This window comes from Setaria viridis, chromosome 7, assembly GCF_005286985.2.
Source record: "Setaria viridis chromosome 7, Setaria_viridis_v4.0, whole genome shotgun sequence".
Lineage (NCBI taxonomy): Eukaryota > Viridiplantae > Streptophyta > Magnoliopsida > Poales > Poaceae > Setaria > Setaria viridis.
The window spans coordinates 14,379,502-14,391,473 of NC_048269.2; positions in this window are offsets into that span (position 1 = coordinate 14,379,502).

An 11,972-nucleotide genomic window follows, 5' to 3' on the forward strand; every position below is an offset into this window, starting at 1 on the left:
AGGTGGCAGTTGCTTAAAAAAATCAGAGGTGGCAGTAGTTCCCTTTGAAGGCATCATCTTCTATCCTCGCAAGTCCATGGCAAGTCCATGGTAGTTCTAACTTTCAAGTGGTTTGATAGGAAAACAAACATCAAAATAAAGGGATCAAGAGATAGGCAACGCTGGTCCAATTTACAAGTGACTTCTCATCGTCGATACTAACCAAAATAACCCCGTTTGGTTAGTTTTGCTTATTTTTAGCACCCGTCACATCGAATGTTTAGATACTAATTAAGAGTATTAAACATAGACTATTTACAAAACTCATTATATAAGTGGAGGCTAAATGGCGAGACGAATCTATTAAGCCTAATTAGTCCATGATTTGACATAGTCCATGATTTGACAATGTGCTGCTACAGTAAACATTTACTAATGATGGATTAATTAGGCTTAATAGATTCATCTCGCCGTTTAGCCTCCACTTATGTAATGAGTTTATAAATAGTCTACATTTAATCCTCCTAATTAGTATCTAAACATTTGATGTGACATGTGCTAAAAATAAATCCCCAAATATTAACACAGATATAGCGCTGCTCCGGTCCGGGATGCCGTAAGCAGGTCGATCCCTTCATGGCATCGAGGCCAATCGATTTCCATCTTCTGACCTCGGATCAATGCATGAAATGGCGCTGCAGTGATTGAATTTGCCACCTCCAAGAAAAAGAAAGAAAGAGATGTGGTGCCAAGACGACAAGGTAGTCGCAGGACCCAAAATCTGTTGAACAGTCCAACTAATGCCCGAAATTATTAAATGACGGACCTTTGTCAAATATTTAGTTACGTATTACTCCCTCCATCCCAAATTATAAGTCATTCTAAGAACCTTGGAGAGTCAAAACATCTCAAATTTGACCAAATTTATATGATAATATTATAACATTTATGATGTCAATTAAGTATCATTAGATTCTTCATCAATTTTATTTTCATAGTGTACCTATATGATATCATAAATCTTTATAATTTTCTCTATAGTTTTGATCAAACTTGAGATGCTTTGACTCTCCAAGATTCTTAGAATAACTTATAATTTGGAATGGAGGGAGTACTACGTATTGAGGAAAAATATGTCATCCAATACAATAGCAAAAAAAGGAAATTCAAGGTACATCGCAACAAAACTAAATTATACGCCTCTTTGCATGTCCAAAGAATTTGGTGGCCGCTAACTGGACGATTTCTTTGAACAAGAAAAGGAAAAAATAACTCTTCCTATGGGATATGGCCTTTCCCTGTAGGCCGTATTTCAGGCACATCACTGCTGCTGTTAGGTTCGATCGGTCAGTTGGCCCACTCTGGGCCGAAGTATTTGGAGTTGCGCCGCCTGGGCCTTCTTGCTGCTGCCTCCGTAGGGACGGCGGCGGGCGGCGCGCCGACGCGGCGCATGAAGGCAGCGAACTCGGCGGCGCGCGCGCCCATCGCGGCGGCGGTGGCGGCCTGCCTCCGCGCCGCCTCCACCACGGCCTCCCCGCCGGGAGCCGCCGCGTACTCCGCTGCCATCCGCGTGGACTTGTCCACCGAATCCGCCGCCCTGCGGAGCGTCTCGAGCCCGAGCGCCTCGGCCCGCGCGGAGGCGTCAAGGAACTCCGGATCCCCGGGCACGATCTCCCCCGACGCCAGGCTCTCGGTGGTGGCCAGCATGACGAGGCGCATCACCTCTGCCAGCTTCGCGACCACCGCCTCGCTGCGCGCCAGCAGCTGCAGCGGGTCCTCGAACGCCATGGATGGCTCCGTTCGTCCGTTGGAAGCGTGATCCGATCGATGGATCGATGCATCCTGAACCCCGGGTCCTGGGTCGCCTTATATGGACGAAGGACGCGAACCACATTGCCGAAACGGAGTCGATCTCGAATCGGATTCCTGCTGAGTCGCAAAGAGCTGGAACGGACTCGGGCGGCACGCCGTGGCGCCGACGCGTTGAGAACCAGCTTGCCGTGCCGAACCTGACGAGACCAAGGATTGGCTAATAGCTAGGCGAAGAAGCAGCACGGAGCTCGATCCAAGGACGAACCCGAACGCGGCTCCCCATCCATGGCCACCGCCCTGCCGCGGCCTCCGGCGTTTGAATCAGGCGAGGCGACGCCGGCGGCAGTGCGGGCGCCGAGCCCTCCCTTGAGCGCGCGTCCCATCGTTCCACAGTAGTGCAGGCGGCCTGTGGCTCCGTCCGTGGCGCGCCATGGCCCCCCGGCCTCCGAGCTCGGCGACGGCGAGGAAGCACGCGGCACGCCTCCCCCGGACCCACCCGATCCGAGCCGCACGAAGACGATCCGACGGGGCTCAGATTCCAGCCTCCGGTTCCAGCCGTGGCGCGCGGGAGCTCCTCCGCTCTCAGGCCGTGCCTACCTTCCTCCCCCCGTCGTCCTGACGGCCCTGCAGCGCCGCCGCAGACTCGCTGTTCACGCCGTGGCTCCTCCGCAAATCCATTCATTTCTGGGAGCACTAGCACAAGGCTCAAGCCGTGCCGCCTATCGTCCTGACGGCCTCGCAACCGCGGTCACAACTGAGGAACAGAGCACACGTTCGAGACAAGGAAGAACCTGACGATAAACATAAGCGCACGCTAGCTGCTGCTTCATGCCGGAGCGTCGCCGCGTTCCGGCCGGCCGGAACCATTCCTTCCGGATACCTCGCGCCTCTGCCGCAGCTCTCAGGACGTCTCTCCACAATGCCACACACTGCTCCTCTCAGGATGCTGCAACTGCAAGTCTGCAGCACTAGTGCAGTTGCAAGGTCGTGCATGCCAACGATTATGAGCGAGAGACGATGCGCATCAGGATCACGGAGGACCCGGAAAACCTTAAAGTTCTTGCATCCGGAGGTCTGATGGATCGGAACGGGCAGGACGGAACCTGCCCTGCGGGGGACAGGATGAAGGAAATCTGGAGGAGAAGGATGCAAGTAGCCAACCAGCCGCGGCGAGACCGTGAGGTGCCTTTGACGTTTGCTTTTGCCAAATGCCAATGGTACCCGTCCTGAGGGGGCTTTATGTAAAAATTTGGATCGTGATTAATGGTCACGATCCGATTTAGGGGTCCATATGCAAAATATTAGGAGGCTATATGTATATATTCGGATCGCAGTCAATAGTCGCGATCCAATTTAGGAATCTTATTGTAAATAATTAAGGGGTCTCTGCAAAATTACTCGCCGCCTCCAACGTCGCCCTTGCCGTCCAACGCGCATCTAGACCTGCGGAGACAATTCATAAATCGACCAAATCATAAATGAGGTTGTAATTCTTTCTCAAATCAACCATAGAAATGCCGTGAAGCTCCTGGGATGCTGCCTTGAGATAGTAGTGGCGCGGGTACTGTAGCATCGTGAAAAAAAACTACCCAAGGGTAAGAGTGACTATTCCTAGTAGTTCCTACAATTTCTAGAGCTGGATTTGCATACGGTAGCCAAATAGGTACATAGCTCCATATTTTCTTGGAGTTGGTGGAGTGGAGCTAAAAAAAGGTGGAGTTGGTGGAGTGAAGCTGTTTTTTTGAAGTGAAGCAGTCCCAAACAAGCAGTTGAAATAACCGGTACTAAAGGAGTATTTAAAAATTTTCAAAAAGGAAATCTAGCGCCGACCCCACCCCCTGCCGCTAGCCCCCTCCGCCTGCCTCCTCCCACCGCCCGCCTCCGCCCGGCCTCGACGCCTTCCCATTGCCCACCCCCACCCAGCCCTCCGCCTCCACCACTTTCCCGCCGCCCACTCTCCGCCTGCCCTCCGCTCCACCGCCGCTGCCGCCTCACCTCGCCCAAAGCAAAGAGAAGCCAAGGAGAACCAGGGAATGAGAGGTGGCAGTTGCTTCAAAAAAATCAGAGGTGGCAGTAGTTCCCTTTGAAGGCATCATCTTCCATCCTCGCAAGTCCATGGCAAGTCCATGGTAGTTCTAACTTTCAAGTGGTTTGATAGGAAAACAAACATCAAAATAAAGGGATCAAGAGATAGGCAACGCTGGTCCAATTTACAGGTGACTTCTCATCGTCGATACTAACCAAAATAGCCCCGTTTGGTTAGTTTTGCTTATTTTTAGCACCCGTCACATCGAATGTTTAGATACTAATTAAGAGTTGTTGGGGCTAGAAATCGGTCAACCGAATCCCAGCGACCGACACACGACCCGGGAGAATCTGCTTAGCTCCTGTTCGGGTGAAATGCCCTGGTGCGGTTCGCGCGGCGTGCCAGCCAATCTGACCTGTTGATTGGCACGGAAGAATGCGTGTCAGGTTCAGAAATTACGATCGGCTAAGTTTCCGATCGAGAGAGTTTATCGGCGAATCGGCCGATTTACTGTGATAATGAAATCGGCTATAAGACAGCCCGATCTCTATAGCCTCGTAGACAGGAAATTACTAAAGTAATCGGAACAAAGCTTGTGATAACAATACTAGGAACAGATCTAATCGGCAATAGATGAATCTAACGATAGAAAATAAAGAAAGCCGATACTACCGATTCCTAGCTGGATAACTGGTGATAAAAACTAGAAAAACAGGTAAAAACCTATGAATCTAGCAAATATCGATAACTGATGAATAAATCTAAACGAAACAACAGCGATGCGCCGGAAGTTAAAGCTTAGATATTACTCGATAAACGGAACTTACAGAATCGGCCGGAGATCAAGATGATACAGCCCTGCCAACCCGCACGAACTCGTGAGAAGAAAAAAGTAATGGCGAAGTCGCCTGCTCGAAAGTAAGTACGAAGAAAAAGTAGCTTGTTGTATTGATTGGTTGATGATTACAGATTTACAAAGGTAGCTATTTATAGCCCCGTACAGACAACTTCTTAACCGACTAGAATCCTATCTCTAATTCAAACAGAAAACGAATATCTACAAGCACAATTCGTGCTAGGTTAGTTATTCCACGCTTCGTGGGCTGACCTCCACCTTATCCTTCTATCCTTTTCCAAGCCCATACAGGCCCAATTAATCCACCCTCCTAATCGGCCGATTTCTCATCGGCAAAAGATTATCGATTGAGACTCTGGTGCATTCGTCCTAAAGCGAGACAAAAGTCGTCAGCCGATTCCGCACTGTAGCACCATTTGGCCGATTCCCAACTGTGTTTCTCCAATTTCCTTTCTTCTTGGCGCCGATTCTACTGGTGACGAAATCTGGCGTCAACACATGCCCCCCAGTTTCGGAGTAAAACACAGTCCTTTACTTCGAATTCTTTATAACCTCCCCTCCGAAACGGCCGCAGTGAAAATCTCCTTCCGTTTCGCGGTCTCCCAGCTGATCATTGCAATTTTTGAAACGGGCGCCCACGATAGCCACTACCCCCGAAAAACTCGAAACGCCGGCGCGGTGAAAATTCCATTTTTACCCCCCCTTCAGGCATCCTTTAAATAGCGCTTCACCGCATCTCATCTTCAAGCTCACGTCTCTTTTCTCAACGCGCGCGCATCCTTCTTCTTTCGACACTTTCCCTTGCTGCCGAAGCTTTCTAGCTCCACCTCCTGTTACTTCTTCCCTCTTTCTTTCGATGGCGGCTCTTTCCAGCAGCTCCCCGGCACGCGATACCCCAGAGTCAGCGCCTCCGGTGGTTGTGGCGACAACCGTCACTCCATCCACAGATGAGGGAGCTTCATCAGAAATCCCAATGGCGATCCCCATTGCGGCCCCATCATCCACATCCGCATCGGCGACCACACCGATTACTCAGAACTTCATCCCGGAGGTAAATACTGAATCCTTCCCCTATCGGCAACGTATTTTTCTTAGATCTGTTTCTTATATTTCCATACTCTTTTTCCTTTTTTAGGCGGTTAGGCATAGAATCACTATTCACCTCACGGGAAGTCCTGGCCTTGTTTGCCTCGGTCCTATGGGAGACCCTGATCCAATAGATCTTATAAATTTGGAAACTGATCGGATACCCTTCAAACGATCCGATATGAACTTAGACCAATGGGTGAGCACTTTCAGATCTTGGCCGAATGAAACCCCAGGTTGGAGGGAATGGTACCAACGGGTGGCCGCGTCAAAGAGCGTCTCGTGGGAAGAGCTCAAAATCGGCCAATGCATCAACCTCTCCCTGTCTCAAATGGAGAAAAATGAGCCGTTAGTGATGGCGGCTTCCTACTTTTGGTCTGACGCACTTAATGCGTTCTTATTTGGACACGGTCCTATGACTCCCACCCTGGCCGATGTGGTCCTCTTGACCGGCCTGGACATATCTTCCCCTGACACACCCTTTCAACTTTTGACCACAACGTCGCATCGGTTGGACACGAGGGGAATCGGCGGCTGGAAAGGCTTCATCAACAGTAACAAGAAGACCGGTACCGTTGAGAACAGGGAGCACACAGCTTTCCTGATGTTGTGGCTAGAAAAACACTTCTTTTGTGGAAGAGCCGCCGGCCCAACAACCAACACCCAATCCTTAGCTGAAGCACTGTCCAGAGGAAACCATATTCCTCTCGGGAAACATCTTCTGGGTGCCGTGTACCACATGCTTCATCAAATTGGCACAAAACTTTCCAAGGGAGAACCGATCGGCAATCCAGGTGGGCCTTGGTGGTTTGTCAATCTATGGTTGAACCTTTATATGAGCAGAATCACCCGACAGCCGGTGGACCATATGACGTTTCCCAATATCGAATCGGCGGAGGACCCCACCGAGCGTCGCCGATGCATGTCCTTTGGTGAAGCAGCGTCAGCTTTTCCGGGTTGTGCGTATTCTGCTACAAAGGTAGCCGAGTACTTTCGGTGCTTTTATAATGGATTTAATGAAGATGCATCCATTTGGTTCCCGTACCAGCGAGACAACCCAGTCTTTGAGCTCCCCACCTGCTTCGACTCGTCTTCTGGCCGGTTTGATGAGGATCTTTATGAAGAACTGATCAAACCAGGACTCCTGCCGGCCAACTTCTTTTCAGGGAAGGATGCCCCTACATATGAATTCTACAACCCGTCTACTGCAGCACGACAATTCGGCATGGGTCAATTGCCGATACAAGTGTATTTTGCTAGCCGAATCAAGTTCAGAGATGTGCTCAAATCTGGCCTGGATTACTGTCGGTTGCGAGACCGAATTCCGGACTCCAGTACGATTAACTTGAATGACTGGCTATTATTTCCATTTGCCGTCCAGCCGTTCAAACTTTGGTGGGCCGAATGGAAGCAATTTCTATTCTGCAACTCAGCATCGGCATACTGCAACCTTCTAGATCCGGCCAACATTGATCCAAACGCCGAGGTATTTCTGATCGCTGATTTTTATTCTTCCCAACATGATTGAGCACTAATGATTTCATTGTTTCTTCAGGCCGGGAATCGGACCCCTCCAACGCACAGCCGCAGCGGACGGTTGATAGAGAGCAATCCATATACCTCCTATCCTCTTATCGGCTATAACGCCCCGTCTGTTGACGTGATTGCCGGCCGATCAAAGCAAGTTCATAAGAGAACCACTAAAAAGACCAGTCGCCGAGTCCGGGCTCGCACGGAATCGGCGGATCCTCCTGTGCTTGTATCGGTAGAAACTTTGACCGCACCGCCTTCCCAGGTCACTCAAAGTGCCGATACTCAAGCCATTACACAAGCCGGGGTGGCTGCCGCGTCATTATTGTTGGAAGCTATGCAGGTAAGCCCGAGTTTTACCCTCTCCGATTGTTATTTTGATATTAACTCTTCTTAACTTTGTACTTCTCAGAGCACCCCTATGGAAATACCACAGTCAGCGACAACTCAACCGGACACCAACGCGCCCCTGCCCTCATCCATTGAGGTATAGTGCTTATCTTACGGATTTCCTTCGGGTATTTGCGTAATGTACTTGATTCAATTTTTCGACACAGGCCATCGGCATGCAGAGCGTTTCTCGACCACCGATTTCTTCTCAGGAGGCTGGTCCGAGCACCGTGCCGATTGTCGTGGAGTCCTCTTCATCAGATGAACCTATGGCGCAGGCCACTGAGCAAGACACGACAGCTTTACAAGCGCAGCATGAAGAAATTCGCTTCAAAATGGTAAGTTACTAACCAGCTTTCAACCAGCCGATTTGCTCTGATTCCCCGCCGATTCATCCTTTTTCCTTGTTTCCTCAGGAACAAGATTCCCCTGACAACAGCCTCTTCTCCTTCGCGGTTGCTCTTTCTGATGATTAGGAAGTCGCATCCCGCCAAGTTGCTCTAAGCTCAGTTCCTGATGACGTTCGAGCTAAACTTACCAACATCCGATCCCTCCTACAAGGGGACATCGGCCGATTGGTAGAAGATGCTTCGCCGATTCGGCAGCTCTTCAGTGACGTCAGTGGACGAGTACCAGAGGAAGCGGAAGAGGCCTTGGCGCCGGCGGCCTTCATCGAGTCCATGAGGATCCCAGTCTTTAGAGCCCTTCGTCATATGGCTGATCGCGCAAAGCTGGCCAAGACTCGTGAAGATGAAAACGCTTTCAAGCGCCGCTCAAGAAGCGCATCGGCGTATCCATGTTTTAGAAGACTCCCGCCCGTCGATCATCGGTGAAATAGACCGCCTCAAACGTCGGAGGGCGGAACTTGCCAAAGAGATGGAGCAAGTGACCAAAGCAATCAGTGCCGAAGAGAACAAACTCCAAGAGCTGCCCTCTGCTATTGCCGATTTGACACGGGAGAGGCAGCGTTTTGCTCAGGAGGCCCTGAGACTCCACCGCATCGCATCGAAGGTCCCTGGATCGGCGGAAGAAGACCAACGGGTTCTTGATTCTGCCGATCAGATCCGGCGCCGGGCCATCACGGTTATCGATACCCTTTTGGGTAATCTGTAACACACTGACCGTTTTGTACGAACATTTACTATCTTCTTTGACCGTCCCTCGCCACGCCTTCTCTATTTACTGCCTTCCTTATTACCAATGGGACGTGGCCTCACCAGATTTCCACGCATTTTTCTCCATAAATATCGACCTCGGCGCCTACTCCCGATAGTATCAACTCGGCTCTCACTTCACTTTTCTTCTTCTTCTCATCGGCGCGACTGTTTCGACATGGCCTCATCGTCCTCTTCTTCTGTTAATCAGGTGAAGCTCTGACTTCTCCTTTTAGATCTTAGGAAACGAATGTTTCGCCTTATTCTCTCTTTGTTTTAGCCCCAACGCCTCAGTCCGGAGCTCGTGCGCGCCATCGAGTGCATCCACTCTGAAGATCCATTGACCCCGGAGGACAAGGCTCTGATTCTGGCCTACCGAGAGGAGCTTCAAGACCACATTACTGCAGAGGCTCGTGCAGTCTTGGATGCCGTGGTAAGTGAAAGCCGTCGCCGATCTCCAACCATGAGGGGTTGTCGTCGTGACGCTCCTGGAGATGACGTCACTTCGGCAGCCCGCACGATCCTGGACCACATGGAGAGGAACGGCGGCCAGCGGCCTTCCACCGATAGGGCCCGTCTGCTTCCTCGGCCAGTCATCCTTGCGGCGGCAGAGGCCTCGCGCCTTCGTGTTGTGGACGAGTTGGAGCGGAATGGGAAGGCATCCCAGAAGAAGAACAATTAGTTTGTTTTTGTATTTTTTGTTCTAAGGGCGACTAATGTTTTGTCGGCCATGTAATCTGTCGTCCGTACCGAATGAATGTAATCGGCCGATCCGATCGACTTATATATTTTGAACCGATTTGTATCGGCTACGTGTGATTGTGCTACGGTCGATTTCTTACGCTCCGACCCATATACTAGGGTAATATCTTTTTAAGTATCTTCCATTCAGAGCTCTAGTGAATTCTTCTCCTTCTATTGTTTCCAAAATGTAAGCATTTCCCGGAGCGCACTTGCCGATTTTATACGGCCCTTCCCAGGTAGGGGACCATTTTCCGAATTTAGGATCCTTCGACCCGATCGGCAGTACTAACTTCCATACCAAGTCTCCGGGGGAGAACTGTTTGACTTTGACCTTCTTATCGTACCACCTGGCTACTCTCTTCTTATTTTCTTCAATGCTTATCAGGGCTCTCAATCGTTGGTTAGCCAGATCGTCAAGTTCCCTTCTCATAAGTGATGAGTAATCATCGGCTGATAACTGGTCTTGGAGCGAAATTCGCCTCGATCCTGCCCTCGACTCCCATGGCAGTACTGCATCGTGACCGTACACCAACTGATAGGGAGACAACTTGGTAGCCCCATGACAGGCCATTCTGTATGCCCACAGGGCCTCAGTCAAACATAGGTGCCACTTCTTCGGATATTCTTCAATTTTCCTTTTGATCAACTTGATTATCCCTTTGTTGGAGGATTCTGCTTGACCATTGGCCTGGGCGTAATACGGAGAAGAATTTAACAATTTGATGCCCATATCGGTCGTAAATTCCTCAAATTCCCCTGATGTGAACATTGTTCCTTGATCGGTTGTTATAGTTTGAGGGATGCCGAATCGGTAGACGATGTGGTCTCTTACGAAGTCAGCCATGATAGCCGATGTCACGGCTCTCAACGGAATCGCCTCCACCCATTTGGTGAAGTAATCGGTAGCCACCAGAATAAACTTGTGCCCTTTGCTCGATGGTGGGTAAATTTGGCCGATAAGGTCTATTCCCCATCCCCTGAACGGCCATGGCTTGATGATGGGGTTCATGGCCGATGCAGGCGCACGTTGGACGTTTCCGAACTTTTGACATTCCTGACAACCCTTATAATATTTGAAACAGTCTTCGAGGATCGTAGGCCAATAGTACCCGTTGTTCCTGATCATCCACTTCATCTTATGTGCCGATTGGTGTGCTCCGCATACCCCTTCATGGATTTCTCCCATTAGAGTCTTGGCTTCTTCTGTCCCAAGGCATTTAAGAAGGACTCCGTCGATCGTTCGGTAGAACAGATCATCTTCGAGCAGTACGTATTTGGTGGCGTGAAAGCATACTCGTCGCTCCACCTTTTTAGACGGATCCTTCAGGTAATCGGCAATTTCTTTACGCCAGTTGTCGGCTGCAAGTTCTAAGGCCATGGCGCTCAGAATCGGCCGATACCCAGATGCGTGCTGGGCGAGTTTGTTTGCTTCCTCGTTGCGGTCTCTTGGAACATGCTCGATTACTGCCGATCTGAATCCTTTTAAAAGCTGTAAGCAATCTTCGTGATAAATTCTTAATATGTCATCTTTGCACTCAGCCCTTCCGGTTAGTTGATCCACAATTAGCATAGAATCTCCGAAGATCTCAACAGAATCGGCCTTGACTTCTCTCAATAATTGTAAGCCTTTTAATACAGCTCTGTACTCCGCTTGATTGTTAGTGGCGGCGGTTTCTATCGGCAGAGAAAAATCATAGCTTGCCCCCCGAGGCGATATGAGAACGATGCCGATTCCTGATCCGACCCCGCATGATGACCCATCAAAAAATAATTGCCAGGGCGCTAGTTCCACGAGGGCGATCTCCGGTCCACAGTGCTGGGCGACGAAATCGGCCATGACTTGACCCTTGACGGCTTTTGCCGATTCATGCCGCAGGTCAAATTCTGACAAAGCTAAGATCCATTTACCGATTCATCCTTTCAATATCGGCAGTGATAGCATGTACTTTACTACGTCATCTTTGCATCCCGCTCTTTGCCTTCAAACTCTTGGACTAGAGCCGACCCAATAGCTTTTTCATCGGCTGATAAATACAGTTTAAACGGCTTACCAGTTTGAGGGGGTACTAAGACTGGCGGTGAGACCAAGTATCGCTTGATATCCTCTAACGCCTTGCGCTGTTCTTCTCCCCATATAAATTCCTGGTCTGGCTTCAACTTCAGAAGTGGCGTGAACGCCTGAATTCGTCCAGATAGATTAGATATAAACCTTCTGATGAAGTTTACCTTGCCGATTAGAGACTGTAGCTCAGTTTTGTTCTGTGGGGCCACGACTTTGTTGATGGCCGCTATGGTCTTCTGATTGACTTCTATACCTCGTTCGTGCACCATGAATCCTAAGAACTGTCCGGCGGAGACGCCGAAAGCGCATTTGTTGGGATTCATCTTAAGACCA